Source organism: Bidens hawaiensis, unplaced genomic scaffold, assembly GCF_021521415.1.
Source record: "Bidens hawaiensis isolate Kalapana, Puna unplaced genomic scaffold, B.hawaiensis_p1.1 tig00060130_1, whole genome shotgun sequence".
Taxonomy (NCBI): Eukaryota; Viridiplantae; Streptophyta; class Magnoliopsida; order Asterales; family Asteraceae; genus Bidens; species Bidens hawaiensis.
In genome coordinates, this window is record NW_027500839.1 from 863 (window position 1) to 22504 (window position 21642).

Sequence of the window (21642 nt, forward strand, 5' to 3'; positions counted from 1 at the left end):
AAAAAATTAAATGTCAAAGAGGAATCACAAGGGATATCGAAAGAATTGAAGAATAAAGAATTGCATCTCGTTGGGAAACATCATCGGCAACTGTGCGGTAAAGCTGATCGGTTTTAGAAATATACGTTCGTAGATCACCATGTAAATCGAGAGCACCAAGAAGGAAGATATTTGGGCTTAGGAATCAAAGTGTGCCGAATTGGTCAGATTCTCAGTATTTCAATAATGGGTGGATCGAGCCGAATGCGTATTTTTGGGCTTACATGTTTTTGGAAATTAGTTTTTCCCAACTGATTGTAAGAGGAGAGTGTTAGGAGCACTGGTGGGAAGAAAATCAAAGAGAAGCCTCCTGATTGAGGTTTCGGGAGTAAGCCTGGCTGAAGACTTTTAGTAAACTTAGCGCTTCTCGGGAGGCAACCCAGTACTATATTTTTCTTCTATTTTATTTCTATTTTGTTTTTACCTCTTTGCTCTGCCGGTTGTTTCTTCTCTTACTTGTAGGTTGTTCCAAGGTTGCTTATGAGATGGTTGATGGGATATGGTTTTAAACAAGTGTGGGGATGCCACTTGTTTAAGTATTGCCACTTTTGTTCGTGAAATATGACGTTATTTGAAGATAGTTTGTTGATTACGTTTGAATTGATGAGCGCGGAACACGACTCACGAGGCATATCGTCTATTTACCAGGGAAGTCTGTTCCAGTTCTTTAGTTTATTTTTACTTTTTTCATAATTTTATTTGCAATTTCCTTTTTCTCACATTGAGGATAACGTGAAATTTAAGTGTGGGGATAGGAAATTGATGTTTTCGGCAAAGATGAAAAAAATTGAATTGTAAAAATAAATTGATTGAAAACTTAAGAAAAATGTCCCAAAACATTTAATGAATATTTTTGCAAATAATGGAAAATGATAGTAAATCGGAAATTAGTTTTTTTAAACTACTAATAATATGAGATAATATAAAATAAAACGCACTTAACTTGGGATGTGTCGGTAGACTCAGCCTTGAGAATGAAATGGCAATTTGATAAAATGGGTAAACGGAAATCTTTTGTGGGTATGACGTTTTGTCCATGAAAAATAAGTAATGAAAGGTCGGGTCATACTCAAGCCTCAATTCTTGGTATGAAATATGAAAAATATTATAAATTTTAAGTTTGAATACGTTATCATATGATGCTTGGGTAGGTTTAACGTTAGAGTATACCAAGTAGCCGGTGATATAAATATTAAATCGTTTAGTTTTAGTGTTTTACACTTTATTGGCGTATGGTTTTATAACCTTAATTCTTGTATTGATGAGATGCCTTGGGTGCGAAGAACATGGGTAAGTATGCAGTCTATTCATCTAGGTATTACAATTCCTAAGTGGGGTTGTGAATATTTAAATAAAAGCTAAAAAGAAGCAAACCCACAGTTTTCTGCCACATAAGTCAATAAATATGATCACTACGTTCTAAAAGTACAAATATACTACTGACTTGATCATCCACGCTGTTAGCCATGTGGGGTCCCCTTGCTCGCGTCTCGTTGCCATTAAGAAATGGACCACAAGGGACACGCTACATGTAAACCCTACAGATGAAATTTCGCATGCTCACCTATGGTGATGGTTCGGGGTATTGCTTGATAACGGGGGTATGCCATGTTGTGGGGAACACTAACTAATTAATACCTTAATCGTATCTAATGGTTGCTTGGTAGACTTTGATGCTTAAGCTTAGGTGGACAAACAATACCCTTGATCGTTTTAACTATTCATGAAAAAGTAAAATAGAGCAACAAAATTTTTAAATCTGCTAATTTTGAGGTTTAAGTCAAGTTGGGGTGGTCTGGTCCGGTAAAAGGTAAAAATAAGCGGGTCTCAATTGTGTAAACCATTGAGTAATACAATTGCTGGATCTTATTTGTCCCTTTAAAGAACAAGGCATGGGTTTAAGTGGACAACAATATCGGCAATCGCAGTTTTTTCATTTATCTGAGCTTTAAAATAACCTACATGTTTTTATGATCATATGTTCCGATTATGATTCCATTGCAAAATAGCTTTTTCAGAGAAGAAAATGGTTTAAGTGTGGGAATATTTGATGTGTTGTAAAACACACATTTTTCCTTGCTAGTTTCTATGTCGTTTTGAGCTTAAACGTTAACGAATATCATTTGTTTTTGTGTGAATTTACATGTTTGTGTATGTGATAGGTTCCATGTTGAAGAGAGTGGGAAAATTAGTCAAATTATGAAAGAATCAGCTAAAACGGAGCTCGAATGAAGTTGATACGCACAAAAAAAGTTTAAACGAGTCAGCAGTCGATAAACGAAGACCCAAAGGGCATGGCCATGCCGCGCGGCCACCGGACCCTTCATGGTGACGTAGTGCTGTTCCCTAGGGGTGTTCCATGGCTGCCCAAATGCATCAGCACGACTATTTTGTCTTATATGGGTTTGTTTGGACCTAGTTTGGCTTGTTTATCACGTTTAATGATATATTTAAGAACCCTAAACCCTAACAATGAAAGAAAGACCCTTCCAGCCACCAAATATCTGTTCCAAATGAAATACCAAGGAGGAGGAGGAGCCGGTTCGTTATTTCATCACACGGTTGTCGGTTTTTAGTATTTTAATGATTGTGAGTTCGTTTTTGAGTTTTAGACATTCAAACAAGTTGTAATCAGATTCTAACGAATAAGTTTATCGTATTTATCTATTTTGTCTGCTTTTCATTCATTGTTCTTGGCTAAACTTGTTTGAATCACCTAGGTTTGATGTTTAACGGTTGAGTTATCACTTTTCGGTGCTAATTTCGTGTTTGATTGTTTAGTTATTGTAAAGTTCATAATTTGTGATACTATTCCATGAACCTTGCTGCCATTAGATGTATTCTAGATTGCATGAGCGCCGAGTAGTTGATTATTGCATGAATTTGTTTCGTGTAGTCGTTAATTGCTAGTTCGGTTAATACTGAGTGTGTTGATTGATTGTGGTAGACGCGTGCCACTAGGGTTTATGTTTCTTGAATCATTTAGGTCAGTAGGATCATCCTCTTTGAATTGGACCAAAACCTTAGGGGTTAGCTTATGGTGATGGTGATAACGAGGTATGCCATGTTGTGGGGAACACTTGCTAATTAATTAATTTTACCATAATCGTATCTAATGGCTGCTTGGTAGACTTTGATGCTTAAGCTTAGGTGGACAAACAATTCCCTTGATCATCTTAATTATTCATGAAAAAAGTAAAATAGAGCAACAAAATTTTTAAATCTGCTAATTTTGAGGTTTAAGTCAAGTTGGGGTGGTCTGGTCTGGTAAAAGCTAAAAATAAGCGAGTCTCAATTGTGTAAACCATTGAGTAATACAATTGCTGGATCTTATTTGTCCCTGTAAAGAACAAGGCATGGGTTTAAGTGGACAACAATAGCGGCAATCGCAGTTTTTTAATTTATTTGAGCTTTAAAATAACCTACATGTTTTTATGATCATATGTTCCGATTATGATTCCATTGCAAAATAGCTTTTTCAGAGACGAAAATGGTTTAAGTGTGGGAATGTTTGATGTGTGTAAAACAAACATTTTTCCTTGCTAGTTTCTATTTCGTTTTGCGCTTAAACGTTAACTAATATCATTTGTTTTGTGTGAATTTACATGTTTGTGTATGTGATACGTCCCATGTTGAAGAGAGTGGGAAAACGAGTCAAATTACGAAAGAATCAGCTAAAACGGAGCTCGGATGAAGCCGGTACGCACAAAAAAGGTTTAAACGAGTCAGCAGTCGATAAACAAAGACCTAAAAAGCATGGTTATGCCGCGCGGCCACCTGACCCTTCATGGTCACGTAGCGCGGTGCCATAGGGGTGTTCCATGGCTGCCCAAAGGCATCAACACGACTATTTTGTCTTATATGGGCTTGTTTGGACCTAGTTTGGCTTGTTTATCAAGTTTATTGATATATTTAAGAACCCTAAACCCTAAAATCGAAAGAAAGACCCTTCCAGCCACCAAATATCTATTCCAAACGAAATACCAAGGAGGAGGAGCAGCCGGTTCGTTATTTCATCACACGGTTGTCGGTTTTGAGTATTTTAACGATTGTGAGTTCGTTTTTGAGTTTTAGACATTCAAACAAGTTGTAATCAGATTCTAATGAACAAGTTTATCATATTTATCTATTTTATCTGTTGTTCATTTATTATGCTTGGATAAACTTGTTTGTATCACCTAGGTTTGATGTTTAACGGTTGATTTATCACTTTTCGGTGCTAATTTCGTGTTTGATTGTTTAGTTATTGTAAAGTTCATAATTTGTGATACTATTCCATGAACCTTGCTGCCATTAGATGTATTCTAGGTTGCATGAGCCCCGAGTAGTTGATTATTGCATGAATTTGTTTGGTGTAGTCGTTAATTGCTAGTTCGGTTAATATTGAGTTTGTTGATTGATTGTGGTAGACGCGTGCCACTAGGATTTATGTTTGTTGAATAATTTAGGTCAGTAGGATCATCCTCTTTGGGTTGGACCAAAACCTTAGGGGTTAGCTTATCTCTCTGCTTTAGTTGATTTGGTTACCCGTTGCGAGACCACGTGCGGTTTTCTAGCTATCGACTAGGTTAGTTTGTAAGTTGAGTTATTTTATCCTTATTATTGAATTACCCCTCTCTTTCTAGGTTTGTAGTTAGCTCGGCCTTAGTGAGGATTGTGATTTTGATACGGACCAAGTAATAAATCATTAGGGTACGTAAATAATCAAACGTAAATTAAAAGCTAAATAGACGTTGTTAGGGTTTTCTGGTAAAACTGACCATAGGGACCCAGTTGCCTTGATTACATCTATCTTAGTTTATATTTAGAAGCTGGTTTCAAACACTTGTTAGCGCATGTGTCATCTTATTGCCGTTAGGTCATCCTACCTAGATTATTCGTTTTCTTATTATCGTTAGTTTCGTTAAGTTTCACCGTTAGTTAAGTTAAGTTATTTTATATAATTAAGATAAATAAATATATTATTTAGGCAGGACTTAGATTAGGGTTACTTATCTTAGCTATTCTTACGTGTCTTTCTGTTTGACATCCGGACTTCCATTAGACTGTGCTGTTACGCAATCAGTACACTTGCCGTTTGTGTGAAGCTTAGTTAGGATTGTTTGGTTTTATATATTTAAGACTTAGTGTTGAATTGCGAAAATTAGGTATAATATTTTTATATAGCTTTTTGCACATTAAGGAAAAATTCCAAGAAGCCTAACGATAAGCCTGCACCCAAGCCCAATAAAGATTCCAAGCCTGATTCCTCCAAGCCTCAATCCTCTAAACACAATAACCACAACTTATCCAATTACTGCAACAACAAAAGGAAACCCAACTCCCAAAACTATGTCCTAGTGCAATCACAAGCCCCTCCAAACAAGAAGCCCTTGGCCCACACCCGTACAACAAAACTTGCCAACGTCACCTTACGGCCCAATACACTTGCTGGGTATGCACCAATTGCCACCGTTTCGGCCACCTTACTCAATATTGTCAAGAAGCACCTCGTGTGCAACCTGCCCCATCGCGGTTCGCACCAACAAACACGGGATTGGCTCTTTCTCCACCATGTCGAAATCCCGTGTTTCGAGAAACTCATTCGAATCCCTACCGACGGGGGCGTGATTCTCAATTTTATCGAAGGAAGACCCTTCTCAAAGCTAAACCTCATGTCGTGATTCGAAGCCCAATGGACTTATGCAAGAATTATGTCGTTTTCTTAGCTCACGTCACAACAAAATCGAACGAAGAAAAGAAACTTTCCGACATACCCATTGTTCGCGACTTCTGTCACTCCCTTAATTTTCGACTAACGGGGTTTTACCGTGAGGTGCGTGACATACCAGGATCTAGTCATGTATCATAACGAACAACCAATTTATAATGGAAAATTTTTTAATATTATTGCTCATCATAAATGAGGTAAGTACATTTACAATAAAATTTTTACGTTTGCATAAACGTATAATTAATGAAAACACTTAAAAACCCAGAGTTTGTGTCAAGACGCCCAGACATAACATTTCATTAAAGACTTCCAACATAATTCGATGCTTAGTGGGATCCTCCTAGACTCATTTCAACTTCGCACGTGCACCTTAAACACATGAGAAAGATATGCTAAACGGGTCAACACAACGGTTGGTGAGTTCACAGGTTTGAGTTTAAAACAAGTTTGCCATAAAAAACCAGTAGGTAAATAAGTAAAAACATCGTAGAGAATATAAGTACGGATAATGTATGCCTCTGTAATACCACTAGTAAATTAGGCTAGTAATCATGCTACATTAGTGTAAGTTCCATTGTGACCGAGGTTGACTTGTTAGTTTGTTGCCACCCACGAAGTCTAATACGACTGGTGTATATTGTGTTTCTAGTAAATGAAGACACCCGGAGACTCCCTCTCCCAAGAGCCTCGAGGGGGTTCGTCAAACCCAGTAGTACAACCTTTCATTACCCAGCCAATGTACAATTGTTAACGGTCCAATGTGTATGGGGGACTTCAGTTTAAGTTTACTATGTACACATGAGGTATTAACAAAGTCTACAATATCCAAAAAGTTTTTTATGCTTGCTTTCTCCCCCAAAAAGAGTAAGTAAAAATAAGGGCAGTGAAACTCACCTCGAACGCGATTTAAAATAGAAGTCACTACTTTACGTCACAAAATGTTCTAATGCCTAAACATACAAGCACTATAAGTATTTGCTAAGCGTTTCCTAGAATCCTTAGTATCCAAACAATCCCATGGATTATTAGAAGTTTGACCAAAGTTTGACTTTCCGTTAGACTTTGACCAAAGTTTGACTTTTGGTTGACTTTTGACCAAAAGGTCCAAGTTGTTTACCGTTGACTAAAAAGTCCAAGCCTCGATGACCGAAGACTAAAAATTTGGGTTTTGTAACTGTTGACCGATGACCCGTTGGTGACTTTTGACCAATTATCTAGACTTAAAATAGTCATAAGATATTCATTGTCTCAACCTAACAATCGATCATGTAATTTGCACTTAATCATTTTCCATGCAACCCTATGACTAAGTCACACATTTACCAATTTCATTTCTCATAACTAAAACCAAACATTTAGTCAAATAACTTCAAGTTGACCAATAAAGTCAAATTCCAAAATAATACAACAATATTTGTACAAACCACAACTATTTTTACCAAACAGCATGCTAGATAAATTTGTGCAGGTTTTAAGTCACCAAAACCTATTTTTTTAACCAGCAAAAATATGCTAATAAATTGCCAAATAACTCCCACAGATAATTTCAAGTATTAGGTACAACATAAAAGTTTCTTGTAATTTTCCAACACTCAAAAACATCATTAAAATTCATACACGACAGCAACCTATTTTCAGCTACCTTATCAGCACAACATAATGTAAATATTTTCTAAATATTCCATATATGTCCAATTGATGCAAGACCAATTGGATTGGATTCCTAATTCAATTTACAACATTCCAGAAGTGGAATCACACTATTATCCATTTTCAATTACAAGTTACACAATTTACAAAACAGATCAAAAAAATTACTTTTTCAATCAAAATTGCAACCCGATTTTGTTAATTCATAAAAACTAATCAAAACGAGTCCAAAAATTATGATTTTTTTACTTTTTGAAAACTAGACCCAAAGTAATTGACCGTAGCATCAAGAATCAACCAAAAACACTTAAATATCAACAAGTTATACAATTAACAATCTCGGTTTACAGAATCTGTCATCAAGCAGATCTAAACCTATGTTCACAACAATCATGATTTTCATATCTATATAATCCTAAATCACCAATAAATCATTTTATAAAATCAAAACTCATGTTTTTTACATTATTAATCTAAATCCATAAGGAACAAATATATATATATATATATATATATATATATATATATATATATAAATTATTCAAACTTTTATACCAAGACACAACAAACACTTATAACCAAATCAAACTTTGACCATTCTTTATTTATCTCTATAATCCAAATCATTTACAAATATCATGTTTCTAAGATAAAAACAAAAAGGAAATATATGTTAAACAAGATTACCAAAACGTTTAATCCAAAGCTTCACACCCTAGCTTCCAAGAATCACAAAATCACTTTGAGTTTGTGAATGGATTTGAGAGAGCGTTTTAGAAAAAAAATGATGGTGTGTGTGGGGAGGGGGGGGGGGTAACTCACGGCCTATAAGAGAATAGGGGAAAGGGAAAGGTTTGATCATCAAAAGCTTGTAACTCCTATATGTAATAATAAACTTTAAATCTTAATTTATTAAAATACACTTTAAGTTAAGCATTTATTAATCAAGTGTGACATGTTACAAACATAAAAACAAATCTTATGTATTATATTGTCTAAGGTTTAGTTGTCTAGCTAGGTAACATGCCATGTAACGTATCATATAATGTAGCAAATTTAATCATCCAATCTTTCTTATAAATCACATAATCATATAACAACTTAGTCAGGTAACATATTAAGCATGTAACACTTCATACCTATCATATAAGGTACATGTACCATATTATTATTATAACATGTATGCCGAGTTTTTTATTCTAGTTATAAATAACTAGTTATTCTTGTTTAGGTAACCAACGACACGACTAACTCAATTTTATGCATACATGACACTACATGCATGAGAGTTCATTAACGTAGTTAACAGAACTAACTGGGTGTTAGAGACATAGTCAACAAGATTTAACTGGGTTTAGTTAACGGAGTTAACATGAAAATTCCGGGTGTCAAAACTTCCCCGAAGTCTTTCCCGACGACGTTTTTGGGCTCCCTCCCGTTCTTCAAGTGGAGTTCTTTATTGAGCTCGTACCCGGAGCAAACCTCGTAGCCAAAGCACCTTACCGTCTTGCAACTTCGGAAATGCAAGAACTCTCTAACCAAATCCAAGAACTCACGAATAAGGGTTTCATTCACCAGAGTTTGTCTCCATGGGACGCACCCGTCTTGATGGTCGAGTATTTAGTATATATATTAGTGTATTAATTATGTACTTTTATTGAGTATATTGTTAGAACTTTAGTACTTCATACGTGTTTTTTATTTAAGGTCATTGATCATTAAATATGCTAAATTGGAGACTTGTACGAGCATGCGAGGATATATCGAGAAGACCGGAGCATGATTTGAAGTATTGGGAATGTTACAAGGATTCGGGAAGAGTATGGATGGGAAATCATAAGCCGATGCTAAAAGTGAACAAGATTGGTTGACAAAACGTGACCAAGAAGTAAAACAAACATATCCTGGGCTAGAAAATGAGTTACGAGACCCATAATATATGAATTTTGGGTTTCTCAACGAGTGGAATCTGAATATGAGGTTTTCTTAGGTCGAGATACGCGATTGTCATAACCTCATGCCGTCGCGTATCGCGACCTAAGAAAATATCATAACCTCATGCTCCGGTCTTCTCGAGATATCATCCCATGCTCGTACAAGTCTCCAATTTAGTATCTTTAACGATCAATGACCTGAAATACAAAAGCACTTATGAAGTACCAAAGTTCTAACAATATACTCAATAAAACTACATAACTAATACACTAATATATATATAAAATACCCGAAAGCTCAACAAGCTTACTATCTATAACCGTTATCCCATTCCACGTATTGATGATCTTTTTTATCAACTCCATGAAGCTGCATGTTTCTCTAAGATTTATCTCCGTTCGGGTTATTACCAACTCAATTTACACGAAGATGACATACCCAAGACCGCCTTCTGTACTCGGTATGGCCACTTTAAGTTCCGAGTTATGCATTTTGGGTTGATTAATGCTCCCGCCATTTTCATGGACCTTATGAATCGTGTTTGTAAACCCTACCTTGACAGGTTCGTGACTGTTTTCATCGACGATATATTGATATATTCTAAATCTGAGACCGAGTACAAAGACCATGTGCGTACCATTATCGACTTGTTACAAAAGGAACAACTTTATGCTAAGTTCTCCAAATGCGAATTTTGGCCAAAGCAAGTTCAATTTTTGGGCCACATCGTCAACGAAAAGGGTATTCACGTTGGTCCCGCTAACATTGAGGCCGCTAAAAATTGGATGACCCCGTCCTCTCCAACAGAGGTTCGTTCATCTCTTGGATTAACGGGGTATTAGTGTCGTTTTATCTCCAACTTTTCGAAGATTGATTCACCCTTATTGCACTAACCCACAAAGGGAAAGTTTATGAATGGGGTTCCGATCAAGAGGAAGTGTTTCATACATTTAAGGACTTGCTTTGTTGTCTTTGCATGTTTCATACATTTATGCATGGGGTTCTGAAGGAAAGAATGATTTTGTTGTCTTTTATGACGCTTCCATTCAAGGTTTTGGTTGTGTTCTTATACAACGAGACAAGGTCATTGCTTACGCTTCACGCCAACTCAAGGTGCACGAGAAAAATTACGCGGCCCACGATCTTGAACTTGGTGCGGCCGTGTTTGCCTCGAAAATTTGGAGACATTACCTTTACGGCACGAAATGTGTGGTCTTCACCGACCATAAAAGTATACAACACATTTTCGGCAAAAAGGACCTCAATATGGAACAAAAACGATGGGCTGAATTGTTTAGCGATTACGATTGCAAAATTCGCTACTACCCCGGAAAAGCAAATGTCGTGGCCGATTCTCTTAGACATAAGAGTCACATTAAATATGTCTTGCTCCATTGTGTCACCATCCAATCTGACCTTTAATACCGCATCTTCGACGCACAACACGTCTCCATCACCGAGGGTAACCTATACGACGAGATGTCGTGTGGCGCCAAACTTCAACTTGAAACCAAACGTAACAGCTTACTCCATTATTTGGACCGTTCATGGATTCCCGATCGTGAAGGTCTTCGCATGTTCATCCTCGATGAAGCTTATAAGTCACGATACTCTATTCATCCCGGTGCGGATAAAATGTATGGCAATCTTCGTTTCATGTTTTGGTGGGCGGTAATGAAGAAAGATATTGTGGTATATGTATCTAAATGCCTAACTTGTTATAAGGTTAAAGCCGAGAATCAAAATCCGTTTGGTTTGCTCGAGCAACCTTCGATCCCCCTTTGGAAATGGGAAGGCATAGCCATGGATTTCTTTACCAAACTCCCCTCTACTCAAAGCCGCAATGAAAGTATTTGGGTGATTGTTGATAGTTTGACCAACTTGGCTCACTTCATACCGTTCCGAGAAAAGTCCTCCTTAAGCGATATAGCCCGACTCTATGTCAAGAACATCATTTGTCGCCATGGAACACCTTTGACCATTATCTCCGATCGTGATGTTCGGTTTAACTCTCATTTTTGGAGATCGTTGCAAACCGCCTTGGGTACTCGTATTGATCTAACATCGCTTATCACCCGCAAACCAATGGTCAATCTGAGCGAACAATTCAAATTCTCAAAGATATGCTCCGCTCTTGCATACTAGATTTTGGTGGAAATTGGGATACTCACTTACCACTTGTAGAGTTTTCCTAAAATAATAGTTTTCACACTAGTATTGGCATGACACCTTTTAAAGCTCCCTATGGCTGAAAATGTCATTCCCCGATTTGTTGGAACGAGGTTGGTAAATCAAAATCACTAGCCCAGATCTTGTTCAAGAAACTTCCGATCAGATCTCTTTAATTCGTCAAAATCTTATTGCCTCTTGTAGCTGTCAAAAGAGCTACTCTGATAAGCTTTGTAAACCTCTCGAGTTCAATGTTGGTGATCGAGTTCTCCTTAAAGTATCTCCTTGGAAGTTCATTTTGGTAAAATGAATAAACTATCTTCTCGTTTTGTTGGCACGTTTGAGATCATTGAAAGTGTTAGTAGAGTTGCATATCATCTAGATCTCCCTGATGAGCTCTCCAATGTTCATCCGACGTTTTACGTTACCAATCACAAGAAGTGTTTAGCCAAGGGGAATCTCCACATACCCCTCGATGAAGTCCGAATTGATGAATCTATGCGCGTTATCGAGAAACCTGTTGAAATCGTGGATCATATGGACAAATAAACCTAGCGTAGCCGTATTCTGCTTGTCAAAGTTCTTAGGGAATCTAAACGTGGTCCCGAATTCACTTGGGAGCATGAAGAACAAATGATGACCAAGTTCCCGCACCTCTTCGTTACGAGATAATCTCTAATTTCTGGACGAAATTGCCAAAAGTAGGGATGCTGTAACATTCGGGTTTTCGTATTCGTAATAATTACCCGTCCCCGGTTCGGGTTAAGGTATTTTTTGAATAAAGTTCCGTATTTGTTTGGTATTTTTACTTATTTCTTTTTGTATAATTGTTAATAACTATGAAAACATGCAAAATCAACCCCAAACAAACAATTTATCCACTTTTGCATCCAACAGCACAGATCAAGGACCAATTTGTAAATAAACAAAAATATACTTTCCATCCTCTCTCTCTCTATCACCACCGACAACCATAAACCCCCCCCCCCCCCCCCCGTATTGCTTGTTCCTCAATTGTTGGAAAAAATGATTTAATCAAATCGTTGGAAACGTAAACAACGCGTCTACCGACAATCTATACATGGTAATTGGTTAACTAGGATAGCTAATTGATTCGTACTCGCGATTATAATGAACCGCGGACTAGCCATCCCCATAACACTATGTAAACGCAAACATAATTCATATAAATCACACCATACCATCCTTACTACAAGCCAACCATAAACCCTAAGTTAATTGGTCTGTACATTGTCGTTAAGATCAAGATTCACCACCTAGTTTGAGTTGAAACCCTAAAGTGTCGTTAACCCTTAATCGGATGGCATTTCAGGTAATTGATGTGTGCATTCAGTTCATATTTTTAGGGATTAGCAATTGCCCTAAATCAATTTTAACCAACAAGTAACAGTTTAATCAATGGTCGTCTAGGGTTTATGTTGATATTGGGATATTTTTTTTCCTTTCTGTTTATACATAAGTTTTTAAACTCGTTCTCATTAACAAGTGTAAGCACCAGCCCAATAGGTAGTGCGTTATGTGTAAAACCCACAAAGTCGGTCATGCGCGGGTTCAAACCCTCCCTGACTCGGTTTATTTTATTTTTTTTCCTTGTTTAAATTTTGAATTATTTTATTAATCCACATACAAAGGGTATAGTAAATAAAATAATGATATTCTCCACCACTCGCCTAACGAACCGAAAATATTATATATTAAAATAAATTTTTTGTTTAAATTTCTCGTCTATTTACATATACATATATATAATACGCTTAGTTACTTATCAACAATTAGTATTTTCTTCTTTTTTATTCAAACGTAAATGAAAATATTTTACCCAAATTATTTATTAACAAACATAAAATGTAATAATATTAACAATAGTAATAATACTAACAAGAATAAAAACCTAATAATAATAATAATAAAAAGAAGATCCATAATATCTTAATATTTAAAACCCAATCGAATCACAAACTTCGTTTTAGGTCTTGTTAATTTTTCATCCTTCATTGCTTAACATATTATCTAACAACTAGGTATCCTTGTCGGAAAATCCCGAGGAGCTTAACCATTTTATCATTGTTATCATTATCTCATCCACTCACAAATGTAAGTAAAGTCACATCCCCTTTATACTGTTTTACATTTTTGGGGGCGTTATACCTTCACAAGTTAAACTTTATGATTTTCACTACAATTCTGCTATTTGCGTGTATATGATATTACTCAATTGCTTATACGCGAAAATGTGACTATGTGTTTATTTTTGAGTTATGGTTGTTGGTAAATCATCCTCATCCCCATTAGTATGATCATTCGCCGCAGAAGTAACTCAGCCCTTTGGGGCGAGTGAAAAAGCCATTATTTATATTGTTATGATAGTTGTGGTATTTCATATTATCGCAAGGAATTGTCATTTTCGATATTATATATAAGCAAGAAGTGTGATTTACTTGATCAACTTTATGTTGACAAATATATATATTTTCACGCATGACGCAGGTAGCTATATTGGATGAAGATAGTAGTATGGACATTAGGTGGCATTAAGAATAAAGACTGTTATATTGTTCGCGTTACTTTATTGATTGTAATTGTCATTGAAACAATGTTTGTGCTTTGCGTACTTGATTTATGAAATTAATAATTTAGATATTGACACGCGTAATGCAATTAGTATCTTTTGAGCTACGATACAAATATGTCGCGCCCCGACATGTTCCGCCTTAGGTTTGGGTGTGACAACTTAAGGGGAAACCGAACTCGACCCTCGACCCTTCTCAAGGAGACACATATGGAACCCTAATAAACTATTAAAATTACCGATTTAATCTGACTCTCTCACAGCCGCTAAATTATCTTATGACAAGTACTTCTATAAGAAATCCTACCTTACAACGTGGAAATCAATATTAGTTAAAAACATTCACTCGACTTTTTAAACAAGGCTAATAAACCAAACATAAACGGACTCCTTATGGAGAACTAAATCTAGCAATTCAAACAACCAAGACTTATCATATTATCATATTATCTTTCACCTTACACCTATTTAGATTAGCAGCAAACTTAGATCTAATTGATTAATTAATATTGTTTCTATGGTTTTAATGCATATTAACCACAAACTAATTACAAACACACAGTAGATGACCTAATAGAATCCTATTATATGGCAGACAATCACCAAAGAAAATGTGAAACAATAGAAACTAATAAATAAATTCTAAGCACACACACACGCATCGAATGAATAACAATATACTATTTACTTGATCATAAATCCATAAACAAAAACAAAATCCAAACCAAAATCAATTGTTAGCACAAGTTCATCATAGTCCATGGCGGTTTAAGGGGTTTAGCCAACAACCATACTCAAGAACAAAACAAAATAATTAAGCTCAAACCGATTAATGAAGATGTTTGAATGAGTAGATGTTGAACCCATAACTTGCTTCTCTCTTGCTTGACCAGGGGTGTTTCAAAAATCCTTCAAAAACATAAGCAGACTCCTTATAAAATTCTTTTGGTTCGTAGGGTTTCTAATTTATTTTGCGCTTGTGTTTAACTCCCAAAATCATTGTCCGCTAATGTCTTCCACTACCATTTTATATATACTTCAATAACCCTCAATCAATATTGGCTCGCGTGGGCTTTGATTTAAATACAAAAGCGAAAGGCCACAAATATGTTATCATTCTTTTTATTATTAAACGTTGCACATTTGCACTATTATGCATTTTGAAATAAATCCTTGTTCCATCGTTTTTACCTAAAAAACATTACAGAATAATAATTGAAGTAATATGTAAGGCCTCGTTACCGGTGCCTCACTTTGGACGACGAATTTACTCATAAACACAGTTCTACAATCAGAGTTAATTAATAACTTTCGCGGAAACGTTAACTTAATCATTCGTTACAAAAACATTCAAACTTGCCTTTTAAACATAACATAAACATCATATTTTAAAACATCATTTCTTCCGACTTCGAATGCCAGCCGTTCAATCCATGTCATGTGTCATCCTCATGCTAACTCATTAAACATATTTACCTGCGTGCATACTAAAAGTCAGCTACGCTGAGTGAGTTCTAGTTAATCAGGCAACGTACAATACATTCTCATACATTCACGTATACGTATACGTATCCGAATATACATATTCGTACTTATACTAAACTTCATTCCTGACACTTTATAATTATCCGTAGGAGGACCATTGCATAATATCTATTAGAAGAACAATTACTATTATGCATAGAAGTAACAACTTGTATCATCCATAGAAGGATCTATATAAACTATCCATAGAAGGATCCCTAGATATTATCCATAGAAGGATCCTTACACATCACCCATAGAAGGGACCCTATATACTTTCCATAGAATGACCACTACATATTATCCATAGAAGGAGCCCTATACCTAATCCATATGAGGAACCATATATATTTTCCATAGAATGTACTCCATAGAAGAAACGCGTACTCAATTATATAATATCCGTATAAGGAACACTAATAAGGTTCACAGTCCTTATTTACGCAATCACATATCGAGTCTAGGTCCAATAGTAGTTTAGAGGGATTTGCCATCCTAACTTACTATGTTGGACGTAAATCTCATATACATTTCGTATACCTACTTATACATACCTCACATATACGAACACTCTAGGTGTTCTACAGATCATTCATCTAATAATCATACTCCTTGATGACACGTGCAATATCCGAAGATCGTTCACGTACCGACAGGCATTCATCCATTACATTCATACATTATATTGCATATATCACATATAGCATACACTTACCACTTAAGTTAAGTGTATTAACATTCAAATTGAGTATGCACACATCCTCAAAAACGTAACAAGAAAGTGGGGCTAGAAACTCACCTGGATTCTGTTACGCTCGCCATTAACGGTTACCCCTTTCTTTAATTGAGCTCGGCTAACTGTACATTAATTACATGTATCAATACTTGTCCTAATCACATTATTCAGGTTTCACCAGAAATGGCTAAGTCTGGTCTATTTTAATGGCGTTGCAAGGCATTGTATTCATAGGCATGGCCTTGTACTCGAACACATTGTATTCAAATACTCTTATGTTCAAATATAATACACATGTAAGCGAGTGAGGGTTAATTAGGATACAATTTTGTATTCAAATTCAGTATATTCGAATACATAATGTATGCAAATACACTGTGTATTCGAATACATGATGTACTCGAATACATTGTGCATTCGAATACACATTGTATTCGAATACATATATTGTATTCGATTACACATTGTATTATAATACATATATTGTATTCGAATACATGATGTATTCGAACGCCGGTGTTTAGCTTACCCCGTAACTTATACTCGAATGATCATATTGTATTCGATTGATCATCTTGTTTTTGAATGATCGTACTATATTCGAATGAGCATATTGTATTCAAATGGTCATGTTGTATTCGAATCGTTTAGTGTATTCAAATATAGGCATTGTATGCGAGTCTGTCATGTATTCGAGTCCACTGTTGGGTATCACACCCTTTATTGTTCATATTCTCTCCAAGTTAGCATCCATTCTCTTATCATGGATCCATATTATCTCCTAAACATTCCCATACCTTCCTTTGTCTAAGATCTAGCCCGAATGTTCACAAAGCTCGAACCTTTATCATTTTCAAACCCATTTTAGGCTAGATCTAGGTTGTGCATCAATAAAGTTTCAACCTTTATGTCTTACAAATCCATTTTAACTAGATCTAGGGTTCCTAACATGAACCGCATATAAGCACGAGTTTGATAAGTTCATTTTTATCATCAAGTTTGTAACTTTATGGTTCATCTATATCCGATCTACTCTAAGGTTAAGTTTTAGGGCAAACCGTTCATAAAAATGAGATATTTAAATGAAAAGGACATACCTTTTCACGCTATAAAGCTACGACTTAGCTTAACAAGCTTTCACCGGTCGTATCTAGCTTGTATAACCAAGATCTTCAAGAATCAACCCTCGGTTTGGTCTTGGATCTCACTCACGGTCGCGGCCGTATAGCAAGAGTGCTTCTGTGTGTAGGAGACTTGAAAGATAAGAAATGAGGGTTTTAGGGAGGTTTAAGGGAGTATTTATACTATCTTAAGCCCATGGACCTAAGGCCCATCACTACCCTTTATTCCATATTTTAATAATCCAAGTCCATACTCCTTTGTTATATTTAATCTTAATTAAATATTAACACACATTTAACAAACATATTTCCTCTATTTATTATTATAAAAATTAGGATGTTACATAATACACTTTTGAATATTAGTAATGTGTTCTAGTAGTTAACAAAGTGCAACTAAATTTAAATGATCCGACAATTGATTGTTCTATATTCGTTTTAGCTTGTTTACATTCGAAACCTTTAATAATTATATACGAACCAATTAAGGGTACTATCCACTAAAAACCAACTTAAAAAAATTAAAAGTGTAGGAAATCTTTATAGTTTTGACCACATCATCCTTTCAACTTTGACAATCAGTTTGTGGATGGTTATAACATCACGTTTTCCGTTTCGGTTAATAAAATAATAATATTAGTTATTGTGAGTTTGGTTTGTGTTGGGTTAAGTAAATATGGATAATGGACTTGAGTTGATAAGGAAGGAAGAAAGACCATGGGCTTAAGCCCTTACCCATGATATAAATACCATAATTACCCATAAATTCATTCATTCTCATCCATTCCATACACCACCCAAAACACACGCTTTAGCTCTCTCTCATCTTCTCTCTTTCTCTAGCCAAAATAACAAGAAGAAACCAAGCATCGATCTGAGGTAATAATGTTATGATATCATATGGATCCAAAACGCGCTAAATCTAGTCGCGAAACGATGAGCCGACACCCTCAATCGTTAAATTCACGAGATCCGGATGGAATTGGGTGTAAATCGATCAAAAGATGAGCTTAGGGGTCACCTTAACTCAGATCTGGATCGAACGGGACGAAAAACGGTGAAAAAGGTGTATAATACATTTTTCCGGCCACCACTCGGTTTTCTAGCACGGCGGAGCCGGAAAGGCGGCGCGGATTTTAAGGATGTCAGAGAATGTTTCTGACATTCTCTGACCTAACCCTAGGCGTGTGTAACAAATTCGCTATGTAATTCGTTACAGAAGACTAACGAATGAGCCCTCGTTCGTTAGGCTCATTCTCAATGCCAATTCGTTAAGAGAGAATAAAGAATTAGCCCTCATTCGTTATAGAGTTCATTCGTTAGCCAGACCAAACGAATGAGCCCTTTATTTATGAAGGTCAGTTCGTTATGAAGGTCAGTTCCTCATGAAGGTCAATTCATTATAAAGGTCAATTCGTTATGAGGGTCCATAAATGGCCATTCATTATGAAGTAACGAATGAGTCTATTAGTTATAAGCCCCCATTCGTTAATGAACTGGATAACGAATTAGACTTTGGAGGAATGACAGAAAGGTCCTTGGACTTAGAATAAAATGGATTAATTACAATGAAGCCCTCGAACTTTATGAGTTAGCAAATAAAATAATAAATTAAGAATTCTAATGAAAATCGCGTTAAGGCAGTTAACGAATTAAACTTTGAAGGAATGACAGAGGGGGATGCCGCCCCTAGAGCCCCGCTGTCAGGGGCGCTGCCCCGGACTCCCGTTCGTTGAGGGTTATAATTAAACTAGAAACACGACATGAGTAGTGATAGTTAGTTGATACATGTTATTGTTATACAGTTAGTCGTGCACAGCTAAAGAAAAAGAATAACCATTAACGATGAACGTAACAGGACTCAGGTGAGTTTATAGCCCCACTTCCTTGTTATGTTTTCGGGGTTGTGTGCATACTTAATGTGAATGGTAATACACTTACCTTAAATGGTACGTGTATGCTATGGTGATTAATGTGATGGTATGTATGGATGTTATGAATGAATGCTTGTCGGTGCGTGAACGATCTTCGAATATTGCAAGTATCGATAGGGAAAGTAATGCATAGTATGCCTAGTATGAGATATGTATTATATGAAAGTATGTAATAAAATGAGTATGTACGAAAGTATGATTAATAAAGATTAGTATGGTACAGTTAAGAGGGAACATACCCTAATAATATATGCGAATGTAGGGAGTAGACCCTAATAATATCTGCGAATATAGGGAACAGACCCTAATAATATCTGCAAATATAGGGAACAGACACTAATAATATCTGCGAATGTAGGAAACAGACCCTAATAATATCTGCGAAGGTTATAGGACGGAATTCTCTCTAAAAGATATATGTATGAATGAAATAATGTACGTATGTACGTAAGTATGAAAGAAAGAATGAATGTACATATGTATGTATGTAAGTATGTAAGGAAATATGAAGTTATGTATCTTCGGATACGTAATTACGTAAGTATGTGAATGAAATGTATGTTGTCTGATTAACTAGAACTCACTCAACGTAGCTGACTTTTAGCATGCATGCAGGTTAATAGACTGAGATAGCCGGTTTGAGAGAGACGCAAGGCAAGATTGAATGGGCTGGCATCTGAAGATTTTTCATGGTGTTTTGAATGCTATAATTTATATTATGTTTTAAAAGACAAGTTATGGATGTTTGTAATGAATTGTTGACCTTTAATGATATTCCGCGAAAGTTTTAATTCACTCTAATATTTAGAACTGTGTTTATGAGTAAATTCAACGCTAACGTAGGGCACCGGGACCAGGGCCTTAAAATGGTAAATTGTACTCAAGTTTAATCGTGTTCCCATAGATATTTCGAAACTCTTCCAAAAATGAGAAGTGGAGCGACTATCACGATCAGACACAATGGATAGTGTAACTCCGTGTAATGACACTATTTTATCCACATATAGCTTTGCTAATTGGTCCATTTTGAAAGTTTCCTTCACTGCGGCATTAGCTTTTCTTGTTTTCGATAAATTGGTAACAAAATTCATTGTTATTAATACCCATTTCCATAGTAGCATTTCTAATTTTTGAAGTAATCCTGATGACTTTTGATGTTCAGCTTTAACTTGCAAACAAGTTAAACATTTTGAAACATAACTAGCCATGTCCTTTTTTTTCTATCCATCAATAGATTTTCTTCAAATTTTAATACAAATTATCACATGCATTGTGCATTGTGTATTTAGTTTAATGAGCTTCTTTGGGGATCCTATCTCGTAGATTTCCTTGGATTGGTATCTAGACTCTTCTTTTCTGGAACATCCAATTCTTTTATCATTCCTTTTAGAGTAAACTACGGTTTTCATCCACGTGGTTTGTCCAAATCAGCGGTTTTAGACCACTAGTTTCAAATTTGCTATTTTCATTCTTGTGGTTTCATATCACTTGCAATTAAGCTCGAATTCATTAACCCGTTAAGTCAGGTCGTTAAACCTATCAGCGTGCCCCTCATGTGAGGGGCAATTTTATCTTTTTCTCCCCAAACAAACCTCAGTCCTAATCTAAAGCTCCCTCACGCGAGGGGCTGGAAAATTTTTTGGGGAAAAAAGGACAAATTTTCCCCTCACGTGAGGGGCACGCTGATGGGTTTAACGACCAGACTTAAAGGGGATAATAATTTCAAGTTTAATTTCAAGTGAAATGAAACCACAGGGACGAAAATCGCAAATTTGAAACCATTGGACTAAATCCGCAGATTTGTACAAACCACAAGGACGGAAACCACAGTTTACTCTACCTTTTAATATTTTAGTATTGTTAGTAACACCTGCTTCATGGTGCTTCTTAATTGTTCTATTCAATCAATTTGCGAGATTTAATATGAGAGCACACACTCTTTTTGGCTTCTCATGATGCCTACGGTTTAAAGCACCTGCTAATACGTTAGCCTTGCCTTCACGATACTAAATTTCACAATCATAGTCATTAGGAATTTCCATCCACGTCTTTGCCTTATGTTCAGCTCCTTTTGCACAAAATTTATTTTATTATTTTATGATATGTGAATATAGTAAACTTACTGCCATACGGATAAATGTATGAAGATTTTTAGGGAAAATATTATGGCTCGTAATTCTAAGTCACGTGTTGTATAATTCTCTTCATGCTTCTTTAGTTGTCTGGATGCA